Below are 12,291 nucleotides of genomic sequence, written 5' to 3'. Positions count from 1 at the left end.
TGGGGTTTTTCTGTTTCATGAATCTGTTTATAGTTTTTGTTGATAGTCTGTTTAATTGCAAAACTTAATTTGTTTTGATAGGATTTGGAAGAGAAGTAAATCTTGTGTGAAAAGGGTGTTTTAAAGTTTTCTAATTCAGTACTTACTAAAAAAATTTTAATATTCCTTTATGCTGCTATATCTTTTTCTCTTGTAATCTATGTCAGAATTTAGGTGGGGTCCTGTGTCTGCACTTTCTCTTCTTTTTCTACTTTCTGCTCTGCTTTACTTTTCTTCCCTTTCCATTTTTCTGGAAGCCCCTAGTTTTACTCCTACTGCTCTGGCAGGGGGTGTGCAGTTTTCTCTTGGCCCCAAGCCCATCAGACAATCCACACAGGATCTGAGAGTTGCTATTGCCTGGCCCTATAGTGAGTAGAGGGTGGAATGGGGAGAAAAGCGGCTCACACAGAGCCCCTGCCATTGGGGAGAATGGAGGACCTTGCTATGGGTGGAATCAAACACACAGAACCCCTGCCATGGAGAAAGACTTGGGAACACTGCAATGGGTGGAGGGGTTTACATGAGGGATTTGCATATGTCAACATCTCCCATGCCCCACTGGGTGTTTTCCTTCCCATCTTGTTTCTTCTCTTTTCTGTTACTCTTTTTTTCTGTCTGAGGTAAATGAAAAATCCACACCCCTGAGCTGACCTAAACCCTCCTACAGTAACTCCTCACTTAAAGTCATCCTGGTTAACCTTTTGTTATGTTGCTGATCAATTAGGGAAAATGCTTATTTAAAGTTGTGTAATGCTCCCTTCTAATGTTGTTTGGCAGCCGCCTGCTTTGTCTCCTGCTTGCAGGAAGAGCAGCCCGTTGCAGCTAGCTGGTGGGGGCTTGGAACCAGGATGGATCGGGCAACCCCCTATCAGCTCCCCACTCCCCTAAGTTCCTTGTGCAGCAGCTGCCTGCAGTTCAGCTGTGTCCCCCTGCCATGTGCTGCTCCTGCCCTCTGCCTTGGAGCTGCTCCCCGAGACTCCTGCTTGCTGTGCCGGGGGGAGTGAAGGAAGGGGGGACTAATCTCAGGGTGTCCCCCTACCCCCTGCTCCTGCTAATCTCAGGGTGTCCCCCTACCCCCATCTTCCATAGAGCAGGGCTCAGGAGGGAGAGAGCTTGCAGCAGCTGGGATCACAGCAAGCTGATCTAATTAACAAGGCAGTGTACTTAAGGGAAATGTGCATATCTCCCTCCATTCCTGCTGCCTTGCAGAGTGGGAGAGTTAACCCTTGAGGGCTCAGCCAATTGCTAGTTCATCATTTAGCAGTAAGGGAAATATCCCACCCTCTGACTCCTCTACCTCAACCAAGCTTCACAATCATCATCACTGTGTACCAGTATTAAATTGTTTGTTTAAAACTTATACACAGTCTTTTGTCTGGTGGAAAAAAATTTCCCTGGAACCTAACCCCCTCATTTACATTAATTCTTATGGGGAAATTGGATTAGTTTAACATCGTTTTGCTTAAAGTGGCATTTTTCAGGAACATGACTACAAGGTTAAGTGAGGAGTTACTGTATAGACTGCTAGTTGTAAAAGTGAGAGGGGAGAGCACAGACTGAGTGGTTAGGCTTTGTATACTGAATAAAAGGAGTTTTTTCAGTGAACCAGAAATCTAGTTATGAGGAAGGTTAGATATAATAGCTTTATTTAGAAACTTGTATAGCGCTTAGGTGCAGATAGTCTGGTTTTCTTTTTGCTGGGCTGGGTTTTGAGTAAATCATGAGTCTGCTTGGATTCTTTCATAATCTGAAGTGGATTGAGCTTCTAAATCCTTCTACTCCTCCCCCTTCCTCCCCAAATGTGAAGGGGAACAACCTCAACCTTTTGTCTTATTCTGCTTTGTAGGAGAAAGATGCTCTATGTAAATAGTCATGATCCATTTAGGTTAATTCTTATGCTGAATGGCGGGTAGGAGCGGGTATAAATCATTTGAGACTCTTGTGCCACTCCCTGTGTGGCCTGTGTTTTTCTTTGTTTTAAAATGAGACTGTCTAGTTTTTATGTAAATATATTTGGGGGGTTTCACTCATATTTATATTGCTATGAATTTCATGTGCTCTTGTCTCACAGCAGACAGGGGGAAAAAGCCTGTGGCAATGGACTTTGTAAAATTATAGACTAGTGATTCTCAACCTGTGGCCCAATCAGCAGCTGCGGCCGATGTGGCATCCTCAGGGCCATACAGGTAGTATATAGTGTGTGGATTCTGCTCAAATAACACAGAGAAAGTTGCCTATGCAGCTCATAATGGTAAATAGAGTCAGACCAGAAGATATCTTCTTTCCAAGTGGGAATTGTGCAGGGACGAACAACAGACCTAGTGCAGCTGTGTTGCCACTGTCTACTAGCACTGAAATGGTTCAGAATGCCTTGGTTCAAGTGGCACCAGTTCTAAAAGCAAGGGTGATTTAGTGCTGTGGTTCTCAAACAGAGGTATCCAATGGTCTTCCAGGGGGTACATCAACTCATCTAGATATTTGCCTAGTTTTACAACAGGCTACATAGAAAGCACTAGCAAATTCGTAACAAATTAAAATTCATACATTGATTTGTTTATACTGTTCTCTATACTATATACTGAAATGTAACTACAATACTTATATTCAAGTGATTTATTTTTATAAATATTGCATCTGATTATGTAAGCCAGTAGTTTTTAAGTGAGGTAAAACTTGGGGGTATGCAAAAGAAATCAGACTCCTGAAAGGGGTACAGGTGTCTCTAAAGGTTGAGAGCCACTGATTTAGTGCAGGTACGACCGGTAACATAGAACCCTGCAAAAACTTCTAGTGCAGATGAATTTGACAGCAAGCCAGAGAGAAACAGCTGCGGAGCATGCTAGAAAGGGCTGACCTGTCTGCATTGTCTGTGCCTGACAGGCTGTCATGTGGTATGGAGGAGCCTGTGAGAGGTATGGCAAAGCAAGAGGGTTTGATTGGTCGGTAGAAGCTCCACATGCTAATCAGGAGGTGTGTTTCTGTAAATAGCGACATAAACGTCTTCTAATGGACAGTGTTCTAAAGCTGTCTCAATTGTGCTTTAATGAAATGGGAACCTGGTTTTAGATTTTTGGTCTTTAATTCGCTGGGGGTGAAACCTGTTGTATGAAAACATTCACCGTGGGAAGAAAGCTTGTGCACATTAGCCTGGGTGTGTAGCCAAGCACAGCTTTGTTAAGACTATACTTTCAGAGATCATTTCTATATTTTGTCACTAGAGATGTGTGGTTGAAAGTGTCTGATCTTGCTAACCATGATGAGGAGTTAAAGTGTTTTTTTCTGAGTATGAAGTGAGTAGACAGTGGTGCTTTAATGCATCTGCTGTTTGCTATTGATGAGTGTTCTTGCTTTCCTTTTGGGAAGCTGAAAGGAAGAGAACACAGACTGAGTGGTTAGTCCTTATAAAACAAGTTTAAAAGTAAATGTTTTGGTTTTCTTTTCTATTATCTGAATTTGTTTAAAGCAAAGCTTTTATGCAGTTCTGTTTAGTAGCAAGTCTTATTTTGATTTGGTAGAATTTGGAAGAAAAATAAAGGTAGTGTGAAAATGTTGTTTTAAATGTTTCTATTCAGTACTTACTGAAAGATTTTTTAAATTTCTTTATGCTGCTCTCTCTTTTTTTTCTTGTAATCTATTTAAGAATTTAGGTAGGGTCCTGTGTCTGCACGTTCTCTTCCTTTTCCACTTGCTTCTCCATTTCTCTCTTCTTCCCTTCCCATTTTTCAGGAAGCCCCTATTTTTTACTTCTCCTGCTCTGGCAGGGCATACGCAGTTTGCTCTTGGCCCCAAGCCCATCAGACAATCCACACAGGATCTGAGAGTTGCTGTCTCTTGGCCGTATAGTGGGTAGAGGGTTCTAAAGCTGTCTCAGGGTATGTCTACACTATGGGATTATTCCCATTTTACAGAAACCGGTATTTGGAAACAGATTATATAAAGTCAAGTGAACGCGGCCACACTAAGCACATTAATTTGGCGGTGTGCGCCCATGTACCGAGGCTAGTATCGATTTCCAGAGCGTTGCACTGTGGGTAGCTATCCCATAGCTATCCCATATTTCCTGCAGTCTCCCCACCCATTGGAATTCTGGGTTGAGATACCAGTGCATGATGGGGCAAAAACAGTGCCGTGGGTGTTTCTGAGTAAATGTCATCAGTCAATCCTCCCTCCGTGAAAGCAACGGCAGACAATCATTTTGCACCCTTTTCCCTGGATTGCCCGGGCAGACGCCATAGCACGGCAATCATGGAGCCCGTTCAGCCTTTTTTTCACTGTCACTGTATGTCTACTGGATGGTGCTGACAGACATGTTACTGCAGTGCTACACAGTAGCATCCCCTTGCCTTGTGCAAATTAGCAAAGATAGTTGCCAGCTGCACTGTACTGTCTGCTGCTTTGCAAATTGATAATGACAGTTACAAGTTATACTGTACTATCAGCTGCTGTCATGGGTGCTCTTAGCCAGCCTCGGTGAGGTCAGCTGGACTCAACCCTCCGTGCAAACTAAATGAGCTGCCCACAGATTCTGGCAGCCACAATGAGCATTTGGTGTGAGAGCTCAGACCTGTCCCTGTCCCAGAGGGAGGGGGGTCATCTGTGAGGGGACTGGACCACTGACCTATCAGCTCTTAACTCCCAAACTTTCAGTAATTCTGTTATCAATAACTGTGAGTATAATTTAAACAGCCATACTAGGCTGGGCCAAAGGCCCATCTAGCTCTGTGTTTTATCCTCTGACAGAAGCCAATACCAGGTGCCCCAAAAGTTAATCAACAAGGCACCACTGGGAGTTGAACCCAGGATCTCCTGTTTACAAGACAGGTGCTTTAGCCAACTAAGCCATGGTGCCTGCCTGTAACCAAAACACAGTGTCTGCCCACACCTGACTCCCTGCCATCCCCACTGGAGCCTGAAAAACTTTGCTTGTGTTTGAATTCTGCAAAGCAGAGGAGCAGGTGAGGTTTTCCTTGCAAGCTCTGTGTGTGTGTGTGTGTGTGTGAGAGAGAGAGAGAGCGAGAGAGAATCTTTGGCCAGGTCTGCACTACAAAGTTATTTCAGCATCATTATATTGCTCAGGTGTGTGAAGAACACACAAACACACAACACTCCCTCGGTTGTCAGCTTGTGGCTGGTGCACACACTGCAATGCCAAAATTGCCCTGTTTTGGTGACAAAATAAAACCTCCTCGACGAGAGGCCTAGAGCTTTGTGCAGCAAACTTAAAGTGACAAATTGTCAGTGTAGATGCTGCTGGTCATTATATCACCATAACTGGTCTCCACCAGTATCCCACCCTGTCTGCCGTGAACTCACCTGCCCTGCATTCCTGCTACTGATGCTGGGCCCCTCCCCTTTCATAGCACCGGGAAGTTCTGATGAGCCCCTATCTGCACCAGGATTAGGTTGATATAACTGCATTGTCAGCCTAAGTAATGTAATTACACCAACCTAATTTTGTAGTGTAGAGGTGTCCAAAGAATCACACACACACCTTGGGAGCAAAACTTTCACCTGCTCCTCTGCTTTACAGAATCCAAACACGAGCAACACTTGTCAAGGCCCAGTGGGGATTGGCAGAAAGTCAGGTGTGCACAAACACAAAGCTTTTAATAACAGCCGGTGTCATGGCTGAGCTTGTTAAAGCGCCAGTTTTGTAAACAGAAGATCCTGGGTTCAACTCCCAGTGGTACTTTGAGAGATGGCTTTTGGGGCACCTGGTATTGGCTACTGTCAGAAGACAAGATTCAGAGCTAGATGGACCTATGGTTTAAATTACACTCGCAGGCACTGATAATAGAGTTACTGAAAGTTTGGGTGTTAAGAGCTGATAGGTCAATGGTCCACTCCCCTCAATGAGGTTTTACCATTTCCAGTTGCTAAACTCCCTCCCAACCTTTATAAAATTACAGTGCAGACATATGGGCTTGAGCCCAACCTCTGAGGCCCCATGAGGGGTGATGGTTTCTGAACCCAGGCTTCAGCGTGAACACAAATATCTGCACCACAGTTTTTAGCCTCTCAGCTTTACGTCCATGAGCCCAAGTCAGATGACCCAGGCCAGCCCTGCTGCCATCTTTGTCCCAGGAGAGATGGACTCTAAGGGTACGTCTCCATTGCAATGTCAGCCCAGGTGTGGCACGCTGTGCTCAAAGCAGCATCCTGCAAGCCCCATATTCACCACTCTCATATAACGATGAGATGGTTTATACAAAGTCTGCCTGGTGAGGTATCATTTCAAAAGTCTTGATCTGTTGAACATTAATATCTTGTTGGATTGTGTGTGCTCACATTGGCTGGGAAGTTATGACGTTTTGCTCCGTGTGTGTTACTGAGATATGTTATGAGGTTGGAAAATGCCCCCCACCAGCCTTTCAGGTGTAATAGTGGAGCAGCCAGACTCACTGCTGGCCCATTGAAGGTATCCACACTCCCAAGGACTATCCCAGGAACCGTGTACAATGCAGGCTTCTCCGATATAGCACAGCGACAACGGACACTGCTTGACTCACATCGTAACAAAGGAGCTTCCTAGCAAGTTGGAAGAAACTATGAAAGAGGGAAAGAGACATCATGAGTTGGCCTCTCTCCCCCACAACTCAGCAGCTGGAAACACACCTGGAGGACAAAGACTGAACTGAACTGACTCAGAAATCAGAAGAGAATAATAACAATAGTACTTGCAAACCAAAGTCCCCAAACAGACTAATATTGGGTTCTTGGTAGAAAATTTTCAGTTTGGGGAATTTTGTTTTCTCAGTCAGACCTTGCCAAGGGAAGCAGGGAGAAAATGTTTGAGTTGCCTCCTTCAGAACAGCTTGGCGTAGACACTAGCTCTGGTTCACTGCTCTGGCCTTGCTTGGGTTGAGGGTATTTTAATAATTTGGGCAGGTCCCAGGGTGTTTGGGGGAGATGATGAGGATATTCCCTTTTGAGATAAAAACTAAGAAATACAGCACTAGAGATTTTTTTTTTTTAGAAATCTGGGATTTAGACATTTTATTCAAAGCAAGGGAGTTTTGTGTTTCTGAGAAGGTTTTTGTTTGCAAGAAGCAACATTGTTTGAACTGTCATTTGTACCAAAGGGGGACATGGCTGTCTACAAAGGAGCGGTGAAGACTAAATGCATCTGATAAGTATGGGATCTGAATCCATGCAGGCAGAGCACAATGGATTAGCAGTCCACCACCTTAACCACTCGGCCACCTCATCTGAGCTGTCAGGAAAAAGACAGGAGGCAAAATCTAAGGCCAGCAGAGATAGGGACAATAAGGAGTTTTAAAATACTAAGCGGAAGCAGGGGCTGAATGAGCTCCCCCCTCACATCTAGTGAGGAGCTGGGGGAAAGACTTCAGGAACAGACCGTGTTTGCACAGACACGCCTACTCTGCCTAGCTATGCAGCATGATGGGGCCACTTCCCCAAAATGACCAGTTTTGGCTGGTGGTGGGTTACAAATCACTTTAGGATTGAGTGGAATGAAATGTTATTATCCTTCCTGCATGAGTGAAGGGCAGCAGAACATACCTAGTCTGTCCTGATGGAGGGGTGGGTGAGGAATTGCTTTTATTGGACTTTGTAGAAGTGATTGAGAATGTCACCCTAAACCAGTGATTCCCCAAACATTTCACTCTGTGCCCTCTTAGCCATGGCTGTGGCCCCTCGGAAGCTGCAGTCAAGAACCGGGGCTGGGAGTGGGGCTGTTGCTTGCTGGGGAGAGGGGTGCAGACAGGGGTAAGGGGGTCGAGGCTGAGCTGGGAGCCAGGGCCCCAGGCTGAGGGTGGGGTTGGGGAAGAGCTGGGGCAGAGTGGGGCTGAGTGCTGCTCCCTCCATGGGGGCTGGCTCAGGCGCTGAGGTGCCCCCATGAATGTTCCTCCTCCCCCTAGGAGTCATGCCCCACATTTTGGGGACCACTGAACCCTACTCACTAAGCAGGGGCTAGTGATGCCAAATCCCAGGGAAAGGGAGAACAAGTGCGGGGCCCCCAGCACTGGAGCCATGTGAAGGGGCTGCAGGAGAGGGGCAATGGCTGGTGGCACTGGGAGTTAAGGCCAAAGGGGGCACAGGAGGGGGCAGGAGTTAGGGGTGAAGGAGGTGCAAGGGTTGGGAGTGCAGGAACTAGCGGTAAAGGGGGAGTGGGGATCGTCCAGGGGCAATGGGGAAGTGACAAAGTACAAGCTTTGCCCAGGGCACCATTTTCCCTAATGCTGGTCTGAGCAAACCATTGGAAATGACCCTTCAGTGAGACCAGAACCATAGTGTAGAAAAGCCCCTTTGTTAAGTTGTGGTGGCTGAGGGCTTAGGGAGATGGGTTAGAAAGCAATAGGCATTTTTCTGTGGAGGTTTGATTCTTGCCTACTAGGTGAGGCTGGTGTGTGGTGTTTCCATGGCTGCACGATCAGTGTCTGATCATCCACCGTGCCACAAGGAGCCAAGTCTAGACATATTCAGAGGCTCTATGCCAGGGTTTCTCAAACTTCCTTTCACTGCAAACCCCTTGTGCCAAAAAAAACCTTACTACATGGTCCTGGAAAGATGCACCAAGCCCCTCCACACTGAGCACAAGCAGAGGAGACAGAGCCTGAGGCCTGCCCTGGTTAGGGGAGGGCAAAACCACCAGAGCTTGTGGGATTCAGCCCTGAGTGGTGGGGCTCAGACTTTCGGCTTCAGCCCCAGGCACCAAGAAGTCTAATGCCAGCCCTGGCAATCCCATTAAAACAGGGTCACATCTTTGCGGGTCCTGACACACAGCTTGAGAACCACTGCTCTATGCTGAGGGGAGAGAGTTTTCCTGTGGGTGTAATTAATCCACTTCCCCAAGAGGTGGCAGCGATGTCAGTGGGAGAAGCTATATCGGTGGGTGTGCAAGCTGTGGTGTTCACCACATTTAAGAAGTTTAATCAAACCCCATTTTTAAAACCACCTGTAGTCTGGGAATGGCAAAGTACCTTGATAAAGCAGGGTCTGTCCTTCAAAGTCCTGGAGATCATGAGTCCATTCTCCTGTGGTCATGGAGGCATAGCTTAGTGGTAGAGTGCTTGATGGTAGATCAAGTGGTCTTTGATTCAAGCCCCCGTGTTCTCTTAAAACCATCCCTTTCTTTTTTTTAAAAAAAGGAAAACATTTTCATTTCCATTCTCCATTATGTTCAGGAGCTCCACTGTATGGGGGTGCTTGATATGAATGTAAACACTCAACATTTCACTGTCCAAATGCATAAAAACCTAGCAAAGCTGTCCATCAACTGAAATCAGTTGCAATCCTCTAAGTGTCAATTTATGTTTTCATCAATTAAACAAAGGGATCATACGAATGTACATTTGCAGATCCCTCTTCTCCAGGAGCTGTGCTGTGCAGAAGAACAAGAACCACATCCAGCTGCAGTTCAGGAATCTGATGACCAAAGAGCCAATAAATGTTCTGAAGGCTGAAGAAAAATGCCTTCTAGTGAGCTATTGAATGAGCTCAACCTGTTTAGCTTATCAAAAGAAGATTGAAAGGTGACTTCATTGAAGTGTTGAAAGGCCTTAATGGAGAGAAAAGATTGGGTATTAAAGGGCTCTTTAATCCAGCAGAGAAAGGCATAACAAAACCCAGTGGCTGGAAGGTGAAAAAAGACAAATTCATATTACAAATAAGATGCAAATATTCAACAGCGAGGATGATTCACCACAGGAACAATCTACCAAGGAAAGTGGTGGATTCACCATCTCTTGATGTCATTTAATGAAGACTAGATGGCTTTCTGGAATGTGTTTGCCCCAAAAGTAGCTCTTGTGTCATACAGGAGGCCTGTGATATGCAGGAGGTCAGATTAGATGCTCTAATGGTCTCTTCTGGCCATCAAGTCGAATAATTTCTGAAAAACTGAGTGTAGCATTGGGAGCAGCGTCTGATGTTTTCCTGTCTAGCCGGCTTGCTTCCTAGAACGAATGCTCCTTGAGTGGGGTGATCCACAGGGAGTAGCTCAAACCTCCAAAGTGCCTGGCCAGGGGCAGGACATTAGCACAGCAAGGGAGGGTTGTGGCAGTGACATCACAAAGGCCTTTAACAGGACCTCAGACTATTGGTCAAAGGTGGTGGGGAGGTGGTGACCTCACAGAGGGATGCTGACATCAGGCAGGCAGGACAGGGGCGAGGGGCCAGGGAAACCTCAGAGACCCCTGTGGCTTTGCTTCAGCAAGTCTCCTTCTCGAGGTCTCTCTTTGAGGACTGAGAGAGTATTCGGGTTCACGTACGTGAGCGCCAGGAGGAACCTCTTTTGAGTTTTCTCCTTCCCTTTAGTGATTTTACTAGAAAACAGAAGTCCCTGTTTAGAAGGTAAGAGCCTCCTCGAGGGAAGGGGTGTCATGGGCGTGTCACAGTTCGGATGCCAGTGGCCCCCCTACAGGAAGTTCACACCACCCTGCTCTGTGTTCGCAGTGCGGGAGAGAGCAGCATCCATAGCAGTGATTTTCTCCTGGCTGCCGGAGCAGAGCAGCAGGCTCAGCTGTCAGAACTTCCCAGAGCTATGAAAGGGGAGGGGCCCATGGCTCTGTAGCAGGAATGCAGGGCAGGCGAGTTCACGGCGGGCATTGTGGGATACTGGGGAAGGCCAGTTATGGTGATATAATGAACAGCAGCATTTACTCTGTTACTTTAAGTTTGCTGCAAAAAGCTCTAGCCCTCTCATTGAAGTCGTTTTATTTTGTCAGCAAAACAGGGCACTTTTGTCGCCAGACAGGGCATTGCAGTGTGTACACCAGCCACAAGCTACCGACCTAGAGAAAGTTGTGTGTTTTTCACATACCTGAGCAATATAATTCTGCTGAAACAACTTTGTAGTGCAGACCTGGCCAAAGATTCACTCACACACAGCTTGCAAGGAAAACTTCACCTGCTCCTCTGCTTTGCAGAATCCAAACACAAGCAAAGCTTGTCAGGCCCTGTTGGCGATGGCAGAGAGTCAGGTGTGGGCAGACAGTGTGTTATAGCTACCTACAGGCACCATGGCTTAGCTGGTTAAAACCTCTGTTTTGTAAACAGGAGATCCCAGGTTCAACTCCCAGTGGTGCCTTGTTGACTGATTGTTGGGGCAGCTGGTATTGGCTACTGTCAGAAGACAAGATGCAGAGCTAGATGGCCTTTTGGTCTAGCCCAGTGTGGTTTTTCTTATGGTTTAAATAACACTCACAGGCACTGATAACAGAGTTACTGAACGTTTGGAAGTTAGGAGCGGGTAGGTCAGTGGGCCAGTCCCCACACGGATGACCTCCTCCCTCTGGGACGGGCAGGTCTGAGCTCTCACCCAAATGCTCATTGTGGCTGCCAGAATCTGTGAGCAGCTTGTTTAGTTTACAGCAAAGGTTGAGTCCTGCTTTGTGCACCGTGTGTGAGAATGAAAATCCTAAACCACCCTTTGAAATAACGAATGCAGCAGGACGTGTTACTGTCCCTGCCCCAAAGCAGACAGACCAATGGAGAAATGCCGTCGAGTCCAAGGTAATACTCCCCTGCCATTTTACCTTTTTTGCTGGCTAAACTCCTTCTTATCTGCCCGGCCCAGGCTGTCCTCTGCCTCAGCTGCTGCTCCCGGCCTGCTCTAGAGTCAAACACGCAGGGCCCCCAGGGGAACAGAGGCTGGGACAGGGCAGCAGCCTGGGTTGGGCTGGGAAGATGCTGGGAGTTCTCATTCCCTGAGAACTGGCCCGGCTCCCTTCTCAACAGCAAACAAGCCAATTCCACATCCTCTCCCCAGAAAAACCAGCCTGGAGCCAAGGGCAGCAGGGGACGATTCCCTGCAATTCCCACCGAGGCAGGAGAGAAGCTAGGGCATTTCTAGCAGAGCTTATGGAACTGACGTGGTGAAACCAGCCTTTACTAACAGGCAGTTCCAGTTTAAGCTAATTGTTTTTAACAATTTTTACAACATTAAATAACCCTTCAATCGTAGTGTCACCATCCATAAAATTCCTTCAGCCTTATAGGTTCCCAAGTGCACAACTAAACATCTCTTCAAATCCAAGGGAGTGGAGATCAGTCAGTGTTCAGAGTCATCCCACATAGAAGAACCATGTTGTGGTACATACTGGCCCCATCATGTGTCCATCGCCTTTCCCTCCTCTCTGTTAAAAGTTTTAGTATTTTGCACAGAAACTTTCTTCCCTCAGGAGAGACCTGGGCACCAGGGCTGCCAGCCAGACAAACACCCTTAAGAGGAGGTGTAACCTGTCAAAAAGTGATCTCCCTCCTTCAGTTCAGTGACACCCTGAAATG

General features: G+C 46.7%; 2 non-coding genes across 2 annotated transcripts; one reads left to right on the top strand and one right to left on the bottom strand.

The window, feature by feature from the left end:
• The first annotated feature begins 3,215 nt into the window (after nt 1–3,215).
• Nucleotides 3,216–3,432, top strand: LOC123360063. Its single transcript, XR_006575956.1, has one exon. It is a non-coding gene; the product is annotated as a small nucleolar RNA U3 (small nucleolar RNA).
• A 1,382-nt stretch (nt 3,433–4,814) lies between these two features.
• TRNAT-UGU lies at nt 4,815–4,888 on the bottom strand. Its single transcript has one exon. It is a non-coding gene; the product is annotated as a tRNA-Thr (tRNA).
• Nucleotides 4,889–12,291: the final 7,403 nt, after the last annotated feature.

Source organism: Mauremys mutica, unplaced genomic scaffold (genome assembly GCF_020497125.1).
Source record: "Mauremys mutica isolate MM-2020 ecotype Southern unplaced genomic scaffold, ASM2049712v1 Super-Scaffold_100210, whole genome shotgun sequence".
NCBI lineage: Eukaryota > Metazoa > Chordata > Testudines > Geoemydidae > Mauremys > Mauremys mutica.
Note: the sequence above shows the minus strand (reverse complement) of the source record. Positions and strands in the feature narration are given on the sequence as shown.